Genomic DNA, 12056 nt, shown 5'->3' with positions numbered 1-12056 from the left:
TTCATGCAATTATGTACATTCTCTCCGTGTAAATTTCAAGGCGAGATTTTTGTTTCCTGTAAAGCAGATCATTGTCCTATGAGAGAATGTTTTTTACTTGTCTTAGCACATTTATTTTTCTCCTTGAGCATTGCATTATTTTGCTCTATTCTTTTTTGTGTGTGCAAAATACATGGCAATTAAAATGAAAAATACTTCATGTAAATAAAATTCTGGATTTTAAAACCAAGAACTAATAAAAATCCTTACAAAATCAGACCATCTGATTTAAGTAGAAAATGACTTAAACACTAGTAATAATAATAATTTAAAAAAGACAAACACTTTTGAAGTATACAAAGAGAAATGTTTGCTGAGTGTTTTAGTTCTGATGTTTCAGAATGCTGCTCTATTTTTTTTTTTTTTGGTAGAAGTGTAATGGGGATTGAACTCTTGGGTACTCAACCACTGTGCCACATCCCCAGCCCTATTTTGTATTTTATTTAGAGACAGGGTCTCACTGAGTTGCTTAGTGCCTTGCTTTTGCTGAGGCTGGCTTTGAACTTGTAATCCTCCTTCCTTAGCCTCCCAAGTCACTGGGATTACAGGCATGCACCACTGCACCAAGATTCAGTATGTTTTATGAGGAATTCAAGGGGGAAGATTTCACAGGAGAAGGTGTTAATATGCCCTGGATTGATTTAAATGGTGACCCCCTGAACTATAAAACAGTAGGAGGTCTATGGATTCAAAGTGCTTGTTAATGAGGAACTACTCACTGTTGTTGACAAATCCTTCCTCATTTCCTCTCTCCCCAAGTTTCCCATCCTCTACTGGCTCAGTTTCTAGCATCTCAGTATCTTCTTTCCTGCTACAGAACTTGTCCAAGTAACTGGTATAAGTGTTTACTTTCTCAGCCTGTTCATCCTTCCTGACCTCACAACAAAACTGATCGACGAGAAAACATTGCTCCCTGCCACTCACAAACTGGCTATCCCAAGAAGATTGGTACAAAGCTTCTAACTAAATAGTTTACTACAAATTTGAACCAAATTTGTCATTTCTGTTTTCTGTTTTTCTCAGCTTACTGACTTTGATACCAAACTCTAGTTGGGACACTGAGCTATTCAAGTCATTTAATTTATTAGTAGTTTCCTGTTGTGAACTAAGTTGAATAGTTCCTGCAAGAAAGAAATCAAAATCAATTCTCTGATTCTTGTTCAGCCAGTTGCTGTGATGTTTCCTGTAGTGCTATCTGGGCATTCCATTCCTTTCACATTTTGACTTGCCTTTCTTATCAGATTTTTCTTTGCTTTGTTCTTTCCAGTTGGGAAGATCTATAATAAGTTTGGGTTCATAATAATGAATAACTTCACTCTCCAAACTAAATTACTAAATATGATGATGACCTTATTTTGTAGTTACAAGCATGGTTGCACTCTAGACCACAATATTTGTTTTCACAATGATCTACGTACGTACTGCCAACAAAGCTCAGTAGGGTAATTGGTATCAAAAGCAGAATCCTCCAGATATTTTTCTTGATTTCCATCCCAATATTTTCGAGATCTACTTGTACTTCTTCTTCATCAGTGATGTCAGACAGAGCTCTTGTGTCAAGCTAAAAACTTCATTACCATCAAAGTTGTTATGTATAGGACAATCAGACTCTGAAAACTGACAATTATGGTACATTTCCCAGTTATAAATGAGCTGTGAGTTTCTTCTATAAGCAAAATATCATCAACTTCCTCTTCAACATGAAAAGGATGGCTTGAAATTGGTTCATCCATTGGAAAAGAATATATATTCATGTAAGGATGAGAAAATGCTGCTTCTGCTGTCAACCAACTCAAATATTTGTCAAAATTTGTCCCAGGAAATCCACTGCTTCTCAACTAATTCCTGGAGGAGCTGAGTGAAGGGGTTTTGTGCCTCAGTCATGTAATTTCTAATGTAAACTGGAATTACAATGAGAAGCTCTTGATGATCTAACTAATGTACCACAGGAATAGATTCTAAAATCTGTTACATATGTTCAAGTTCACCTGCACCTACAAAGAAGGTTTTACCATTCAGCATTTCAGCAAAAATACAGCCTGCAGCCCACATGTCAGTGCTTTAGTATAGTTATTAAGAGAAAGTAAAAGACTGGAGATTTGTACCATTTAGTAACCAAACCTAAGAAAGACGACTCTCATGGGAATAATGAGGATCCTTGATCCATGCAAGACCGAAGTCACCTATCTTCAGCACCAAGTCTTCAGTATTAATGAAAAGATGAGCTGATTTGAGATCTCTGTGCAGTACTTTGCAGAGTAAATACACTTGAGCCAACATAACAACTGGCATACACGAAAAGCCTGGCATGCTCTATCAGTCAAGGGCCCTGGACCAGCACATTAGCCAAGTCTGTCTGCATGCACTCCTGAACAATGTAAACACTGTTCAGTTCAGTAAAAGAGCCCACAGTCGGTTAACTGGTTGCCACTGAGGACAAGAATTTCAAACACTTTAACAGTATGTATCATGGCCAAGTCTTCTCATAATTTTGATTTCATGGAAAGCATGTTTGACACTCTGGGGAACAACAGTAAGGTCAATTTTCATGATGGCTACACTTTTGTCACAGTCATTATCTACAGCAGAAAAAGCCAAGCCATCGCCTCTACAATCCTATGGTTTTAAGTTCATATACCCAGAGCCCAGATCAAAACCATGAATGTTCATAAGATTTTCAAATTTCTCTGCCATTTTGAAATCCTTATTATTGTCTTTTCCTTTCAAACTGTTGAAAATGTGTAAACAAGGAAGGAAACTAGCATCAAAAGGAAAAATCTTTTAAAAGGGAGAAGAAAAATAATTATGCTTCTATGGCAAGATGTTTTCTCGATGTTCATTGCATATTTCAACCAGGCCTGTTGAGTTCCCCTCAGATTTAAAGCTCAAAAAGCTCTACTCATATTGAGACTTAAAAAAGATTGCAGTACTCATAGTTCAAGAAAGGGGCAGCGACTCTGCAGACATTTAAAGACAACATTCAAGAAACTCGAAGGGAATGAAATGCAATATACTATGCACTCAAATATACTGGGCTTGCACACAATGGGCTTCTATGATCATTCTCCTCACAGTGTAGACACTTTCAGTGTTGAACTGGTCCTGAGCAGCGTTATTTTAAGGTGCTGGTAAACACTATTTCCATTTTGCTTCTTTTCTTCCTTTGTTGCTATATATTTCAACAAGAGGCCATGGTGACTGTTGATTACAGATGCCTTTTATTAGTGATCAGGTGGCTCCAGCTGACCACATTCACAATCAAAGCTACAGTCCATCTTATTTTGATAGAATGGGACTTCTCTGATTTATGGAGGGAGTGCAGGACCCTCAGACAGTCCCCAATGTCAGCTCAGGTATCTGGCTGTGCCAGCTGGAGACACCATTATGTAAAAGAAATGTTAGTATTTTCTATTGAAAGCCTGGGATATCTAGAACCAATTTCTGGAGATATATTTCCACTACTAAATTAGAATAATAATAAAAAAACCTAAATGTGAAAATAATATCCATATTAGATTGTTGTCATTACTCAAAAAGGAACTTTTTATCTCCAAATTTCCAAATCATTTCTGCAGGATATTACTTAATTTAGGAGATATTTAAAAATGTTTAAGTACTTATCAATGTGATAGATACTTTTTATTGCAGTGTAACCAAGGGAGACATTTCAAGTGACAGTGAAGTTAAATTAATGGAGAATGGTTTAAACATAGAAGAAAACATTTTATTTTATTTATAAGTATAGTAGATTAAGCTACAAATATAATTTTTAGAAATGTTTAACATTTATGAAAAAAGAAGTAAATTAATAGAATTTGAAGCCTCCCTTAGTTGTACCTCTGTTTGCATCAGTTAACTGCATTTTTTTCAGAAACAATACTTGCATTCTCTGAATGAAACTTTGGTTATTCTAAGTATTCTGCAAAGACGAATAAGACATGGTAAATGACTTCAAGATTCTCAGTTGTCAGAAAGATAGCACATAAAAAACAAATAATGTAATAATAAAACAAATGGGTTAGTGATATATGAGGTAGCTATTAATTAAGCTATAATGGAAATCTAGGAGAAGATAATTCTGAGTAGATGAATATATATATATATATATATATATATATATATATATATATATACATATTTAATAAAAATGTAATATTTGTGTATATCTTTTAATGATTCATTAATGTTTAGCTCTTAAAAATATTTTATTTTAAGTAAAATTTGTAATTTTTTTCCTGAGTTTACCATACCAAAGGGAATTCAGGCTGACCTAATTTTAGAGCCAGGAGCTCAGAATTATTTCTCAAAAAGTTGCAAATTTTCCTAGTTGTAATCAAGAAAAGGTGAACAGTTGTTGTACTTGTTCTGCAAAACTGAATGTATATTTAAATAGTCAGAACTATAGAAAATAAAAGGTAGTGTTACAAATCTTCCTGGAAATGAAGAATTGCAATTTGTTTTGAAGTATTTTTAAAAGAATATTTAAGTGTATTAAAAGAAGTTCTTTACAATGATCAAAGTCAGCAGAGAATGAAATCACTAAAATACCAGGGACAGCTTTTGACATAACAATATACTAATAATTTAGAATTATATTTGATGTTTGAAATTATGTAATAAAAATCTTGTTTATCCATATAGGAACAAAAACATAAAGTATCAAACTTTACATGATGTTTAAAAGCCACAAAATACAACATTGATTTGCGATGCTCACAACTTTGATGCTGTCAATTCAAAGAACTAAACCAGATTTTCTGGAAGGCTCTGTGGGAAGCTGAACATGAATTGTATCCCAAGTTATACCTCCTTCTTCCTGTGAGGGCCACAGTTCTTCATGGAAGGCTGCTGTTGTGAATACAATTTTGTGGAATTTTACTGCTCTGTATAGCAATCCAGCAGAGTAGGAGTTGATGGATTCTGAGTAGAAGTCTTACAGATAATTGCTTGCTAACACCCACTGGTTAATACATTGCTGTCAATTGTTGGTATTTTTTTTTAAATCTCCTGTTCCAATTCATGTTTAAGACTTGTATATTTCTTAAGTACTGACCTCTATACAAACAGTGCTTTCATTGTTTTCCCTAAAACCAGGTTAGCATTCAGGGTAGCCTTAACATATTAGGTTCATTTACTAAATGAAAATTCTGCCTCACTCTTAGCACTTATATGTAGCATTCAAAGTGTCTCTGATTTTAATGTATGATAAAAGAATGTGTCTTACTGTGGCTTTCATTTCCAGTTGCCCTTTACTCTGAAAGTCACAATTGGGTGAGCATTTTCTATATGTACTCTACCTCATACTTCCTGATCTCTCCTCTTTTCTTTATTCCGTTCTTTCTTCTTCTTCTTTTATTTAATAGTGTAAATTCAAAACATTCATTTCTATTCCATTCTTGGGCAATAAACACTTCCTTGCTTTTACTGAAAGTATCAGAAAATAAAGGTAAAGGTAGTAAATACTTTAGATTTTCCAGACTAAACCAAAAGATCTCTCTCTCTCTCTCCTAACTTTCAACTTTGCCTTTGGTTGAATGATCGTGCTTCAATCAAACCTTATTTACAAGAACAGAAAGCAAGTTGTAACTTCCTGACACCTACTCTATACCACAGGCTTTTATTTTCTAAGGAGAAAAATTATCATATTTTCAGAACACTTGATTGTCTTAGGGAAAACACTTCTAGAGAACTAATCCAAATTTTTGTATCTAAGAAAAAAAACTCTCTGTTAAGAACTAGAACTAGAACATTTGAATTTTCCTTTAAAACAAACAAAATAAAATAACAATGATACAAAAAATGCAACTATATTAAAAATATCAAAGTAGTCATGTTCACATTTATCAAAGTGTAAAAATGACTTAAAATATCATGCAATGTAGAAAAAGCATATTTAGCATCTAAGTTTTCAATTATAAATAGTCTAACCTTGGGCTGGGGATGTGGCTCAAGTGGTAGCAGGCTCACCTGGCATGGCATGTGTCGGGTGCTGGGTTCAATGCTCAGCACCACATAAAAATAAAATAAAGATGTTGTGTCCACCGAAAATTAAAAAAAAAATTCTCTCTCTCTCTCTCTCTCTCTCTCACACTCTCTCTCAGTAAATAAATAAATAAATAAATAGTCTAACCTCTATCCTGTTGCTCTGGTAATTCCAGTTCTCTATCTAAAGCATAATTCTTTTTTGAAAAAATGACCTAAATATAAAAGGAATCTTGTATCCTACTACTCCCTGATTCTCTGCATTTCTTTTCTTTCTAGTAGCTATATTGTTGGCTTTGAATTTTTGTACCCTTATTGTGTTGAATTTTATGCAGCAATGAAATTTTCGAATACCTTAAGGGCTTTTGAGTTATTTTGTAGATCAAGAGTGATTATCTGTGAATCTTACAAGCAAAGTTATCACTCCACAAGGAAAGTAATTCCCCAAAGCAAAGATAAAGTTAAAATATATATGTAATAAATTGGACTTATGCTGACAATTTGTAGAGGATATCTACCTTCCTTGTACTTGTCATATGGTATAGTCAAATACTATAGATGTTACCAAATTAAACAAAAACAAACAAACAAACAAAAAACAGGAAAATCATAGATTATTTTATGGATAACAGCTTTATTGACTGTTGCTTATAATAAATTGAATAAAAGTACCTTTGAAGTAAATATATTTCCAATTCTGTATTCCCAGTGCAGTCTACATAGTAGCCTTCAAAAAGTATTAGTTGAAGTAGCAAATTAACAAGTTTAAGGATTAAATTCCTATTAAATATTCATCTCCTTTAATGTACAATATAATTTGAATGCTGTTAGTGGTTTCTCCATCACACTTTAAAACATACTACAGAAAGGAAACTATGATGCAACCCTGCCCTTCTCTTAATTACCTGTGCACTTATTAATAGACAAGATATTCTTTTGAGAAACTAAGAGCAGTATCCACAATGTCCACTAATAAAGTGCACACACACAGAGTCTAGGAGTAAGGAGACTTTTTTACATTTTTCATATGTTGTATCTAATTTATCCTGTACCATTATATGTAAAATATGCAATACCTTTTAAAATTTGAAATCCCAAATTGAGATACATTTTAGTCCATAAAGAGAATGTAGAGCACTATTAACAAGTCCTGGGAAGTTTCAAATTATGGAGTGTTCCAGAGTAATTTAGAATTGAAGGGAGCTGTAAATTGGAGAGACATACCAAAGTATTTTTGTTACATAGATTTCTTGTGGTTTGATAAATAGTTTAACCCAATGTCATTAATGTTAATTGTAATTAGAGAAACCTTGTAGAATTTTAAGTAAACCTCAATGTGTATTATATAAAGTCAGGAAATCACTAATTTAGATCTATTTTTAACTTGTTTGAGTTTCAATGTTCTGGATGTGTTCTTAAGAAAAGATTTTGATATTTTGAAGGCTAAAGCTTTGTAGAAGAATTTTAGTATTCTAACAAGACATTTGTCTATGTTTAAGGTCATCCTTACAACTTTGAAGAGAGAACATGCTGACAATTTATGAAGCAAATGTCGTCTAACTACCCACAGAATAGGGCAAACTTACATTACCTGTCAAAGCTACACTGAGAAATTGCAGAGAAAGACAACTGTACAGAGAATGTATCTATACTCTTGTCATTTTCTCCTCTATGCCAAATAGGCCACTAGAGAATTCAAAACGATCTCAGATTACTTCTCTGAATAGAAAATTAACAAAGAAGACTCTAACAAAGATATGTGGGTCACCATCTCAATTTATTTGGAAAAAAATACTTATTATCAGAAGGCATATCAATTTCAGTTATTAATCAAATAATACAATTGGAAAGAAATGATCCAAGTACATATTAAGTTCAACATATGGACGAATATTACAAATGCTTAGGAATATTCTGGGACTGCTGTAAATCATCAATAAATGCACTTGATTGAATCAAATAGCTGAAGCTCTTTGAGAATGGGATAGGCTGTCCTGTGCCTTTGCTAAGTTTCTTCTTGTTAGAAGTGAAATTCTATCACTGGAGGTGCTAAATGGAAATTACTTATGATAGAATTAATATAGGAAGCACTGTATAAAGAATTCCTTTATTGGGTTTGAATTTCACATAGATTGCTTGCTCTGTCTTCTTCTACTCTATGAATTATAATTTTGGTGAGTGCTCAATAATCATTACTTTTAGAATTCAGTCAGTTGAAATAATATGCTTTAAATATATATATAGATGAATATGGAGAATGAATATGTATTCATGTATGTAATATGTATCTATATATATGAATCTATTTTATTTATGATGAGAACAATCTATACACTGTTAGGTACAACTTTCATGTATTCACAGATGATAGACTAGATGATTCATTTCACTTGTAGATAATCATAAATTGATAATATATGAATAAAAGTGTTTTAATTATGCAAGTCTTTAGAAAGCATCTATCCTAACTAAGTTTATGAGAAGTGAATTATATATAGAACGTGTATATCACATTTAAAACTTTCAGCTATGTAAGAAGTATGCCATGTTTATGACTTTTAGCTATGTAAAAAAATTAGAACTCTATTCTGACTTCTGCTTTAGTGTTCTTTCCATTTTAGTAGTATTTTTCTAATGCATTGAGTGTATTTTCATTACTTATACTCACCTGTTTTTCAAAAATTCAAATGTGTAAATCTGTATAGGAAGCATTGATTCATTTAAAATGCTATATGCTATCTTAGTGAGATCTTATTTTTTATGAAATGAGGCAAGGGGCGATTCTAATGAGTAAGAATTATTACCTGAGAGTTTTAAAAATGGACAACAAAAATCAAGTGGTGACCTTTTAAAACTCAGTAGTTTTAGAAGCAGACCTACAGCCAAGAAAGTTGACTGAACGCAGCAACTTTGCAGGAATTAAAACTATCTAGGGATTACATAACAATAGGAGAAATTTTAACATACATTTAAATCATAAATGTAAAACAAGGTTCTAAGCGCTCAGTGGATATTACAGTTCACGATTCCTCAAACCACACACAAGATAGGAGGAATACTAACACCATGTATGTTCATTCAATATCAAATTGTGAACATTGCCACATCAAACAAGGATTGCTGTATGTATACACATGGATGTATAACCAATGTGATCCTGCAATCTGTACACGTGGAAAATTGAGAAGTCATACCCTATTTGAATCAAAGGTATGATATGTCAAGATCGTTGTATTGTCTTGAACAACTAATAAAAAAACACAAAGGAATCTTTTATTTTGACACAAAGGATAACTACGTAGTTAATAAGTTTTCGCAAAAATGTATTGAGTTTTATTACAACGGAATGTGACATTTCAAATCTGTAACACTTTTGAACCTGACTCAATCATTTTAGCCCATCTGTGGCTAAGTACAAGGGCAAGAAATTGAAATTGAATTATGTTTTTTATAACATTTATTCATTGCTTCTTTTTTAAATTTTTTAAATTGTTTTTTAAATTGTTGATGGACCTTTTATTTATTTTTTTACATGTGGTGCTGAGAATCAAACCCACTCATGCTAGGCAAACAGTCTACCATTGAGCCACATCCCCAGCCCTGCTTCTTTATTATAGACAGTTGCTAAAAGTTGCAATAGCATAGATATTTTCAACTCAGTTGAAAGGAACAGTGATGAAGTTGCATGCAATAGCAAATCCTCTTAACAGTGGCCACTGTGGGGGAGAAGTTACTGAAATATTCCAACCCGCCTTGCATAGGTGTAACTTCATCTCAGGGCTTCATTTTATACCTCTCTCTTCCTATCATAAGCTTTTTCTTGAATATAACTAAGGGGTATGGAAATCCATTGAGTACTCATGGAAGGCACAATACAGCAATAAGTGCTGCTAATGCCCATGATGATACCCTGGACTAATGAGAACATTACTCTCTATTGTACATCAGGTGTGCACTGTGTGACTAAGCCCCAAGGGCTTACAGTAGTGTACAACAAAGTTAAATGCATCCTTTTTTCCCTTTTAATTCTCTGGTCCCTCATTCCCGTTCATTGATGCCTCTTCTTAAATAAACTATCTACCTTCAAGCCTTTTTCTTGGGATTTATTTGGAAAATTTCAGTCTAAGACTGTCAATATTTATGCCCCCACAGTCTTCAGTGTGGTTTATTCAGTCCTTGGTTACCTGGAGAACCCTTGCCAATCACCTATGGATAGAAATAGATCAACTCTTTACTCAGTGTATGTGGAGATGATGTATTTTTTAAAGCATATTATGACACGAAAATGCTCAGAAGTACAGCAATAAACTATTAATGTGTGATAGCTTTCTTTTTTCTATAAAACTCATAACTTACAAATAACTAACTTAAAACACAACATGTACAATTTCATTTCTGAAGAAATGGTCTTGGTTATTACTCTATCCAATTACATTACTAATTTAAAGGGTAATATGACTAACAGAGTAAGACAAAAGGAAATTGAATGTCTAAGGAGCAAAATGACAAAGTGTGAACATGAATAAAGTGACAAACCATAAAGTAATCATAAAACATTTGGGAGTTCAGCTGAAATGTGATTTGATATTACCTAATCATTATCACGTAGAAGAACTAGTGAGTCATTTTTGCATTTTACTGTACATATTAAAATGAAAACACTATTATTATAGCAAAGAGCTAAACCATGTGACATACCAACATTATATAGTGGCACACAGCTTTCACTATTTCTGTCAATTTCTAATAGCCAAAGAATGGGACTCTTGAATACTCGAGAATCACTGTTGACCTTTCTTAAAGTGTCTTTTTATAATATATGTAAAGTTTTATGAAATCTGACCTAAAATTTCTGAATCACAGGGTGGACCTTCAAAAATCCATCAAAGGATTGTATTTTCACATAAGAAACAATGACTAAATTGGTAGTAATAATTTTAAATATTATCATTCTATAGACTTTAACTACAAAATCATTACAATAAAAATGTTTGTGTTAAAATGCACCATATGGAATTTATATAATGCTGCTTTTATTTTATTTGTACTTTTATAAATGCATTTATAAATACTCACTTTCTGCTTCCCTGTCACTTCTTCAGCTCCACTTTAATGTTATAGAATATAATGATCTCTTTGATGTGAATTATGTTTATGTATATGTGTGTGTATTTATATTTGCGTAAAATCTTTCAATATATATAATCTAGTTTCATATGACTATTATTTAGACTATCACACCTACCATCATGTCTTCTGCTCTCTGAATGATAGGTGTAATTATGTATGTATTAATTTACAATGACATATGAAAATGTTTAACACATATAAATATTTATTTGTTAATGTTATGTATTATAAATTTTGTAGCCTTCAAATAAATTTTTTAAATTTAGAAAAGTGCTTAGAAAAAGTTATGACCTAGTGGTAGATCGAGCGCCCAGCATGTGCGCTGCACCACATATGAATAAATGAATAAAATAAAGTTCCATCAACGATTCAAAAAATATTTAAAGAAGATAAGTGCTACTATGTACTTTGCAGTGTCAGAAGAAATTGTCTTGCGCATCTCTTGAAACCCACTAAGTGTTTCTTTGACCTCCTTTTCTGGGTTGTTATTTAGAGAGCTTATTCCTGGCTGATCCAGAACACTGTGATACAGGGCATAGAATCATGAGTTATTATATCAGAAGTGAGCAAGTACCTTTTATAAACAGGTAGTAAATAATTTAGTCTTTTCAAGGATACCTACACTTTTGAAACTACTCAACACTGAGGTAGCGTATTGTAGACAATACACAGAAAAACAGTGGCAATGACATTTAGGTTTTTCATAAATTTTACAAGGCAGAAAATAGCATTCATTTCAAAATTATTTTCAGTCATTTAAAAATGTAAGAATCTTAGCTTATGAGCAACCGGTTGCTGACCTTGTAAAATATGATAAATAGAGATATAAATGCAAACACATCTATATATTTGTGTAGGGAGACAGAGGGAGAGACAAAGGCAGAGAGAGGAATGAGAGTGACAGA

At 32.8% G+C, this 12056-nt stretch overlaps 1 pseudogene; it reads right to left on the bottom strand.

The window, feature by feature from the left end:
• Positions 1-609: 609 nt before the first annotated feature.
• Positions 610-2733, bottom strand: LOC124078258 (mitogen-activated protein kinase 6-like; annotated as a pseudogene).
• Positions 2734-12056: the final 9323 nt, after the last annotated feature.

This window comes from Marmota monax, unplaced genomic scaffold (assembly GCF_021218885.2).
Source record: "Marmota monax isolate L192 unplaced genomic scaffold, Marmota_monax_Labrador192_F-V1.1 WCK01_AAM20220418_F8-fsc00175, whole genome shotgun sequence".
NCBI classification, from domain to species: domain Eukaryota; kingdom Metazoa; phylum Chordata; class Mammalia; order Rodentia; family Sciuridae; genus Marmota; species Marmota monax.
Note: the sequence above shows the minus strand (reverse complement) of the source record. Positions and strands in the feature narration are given on the sequence as shown.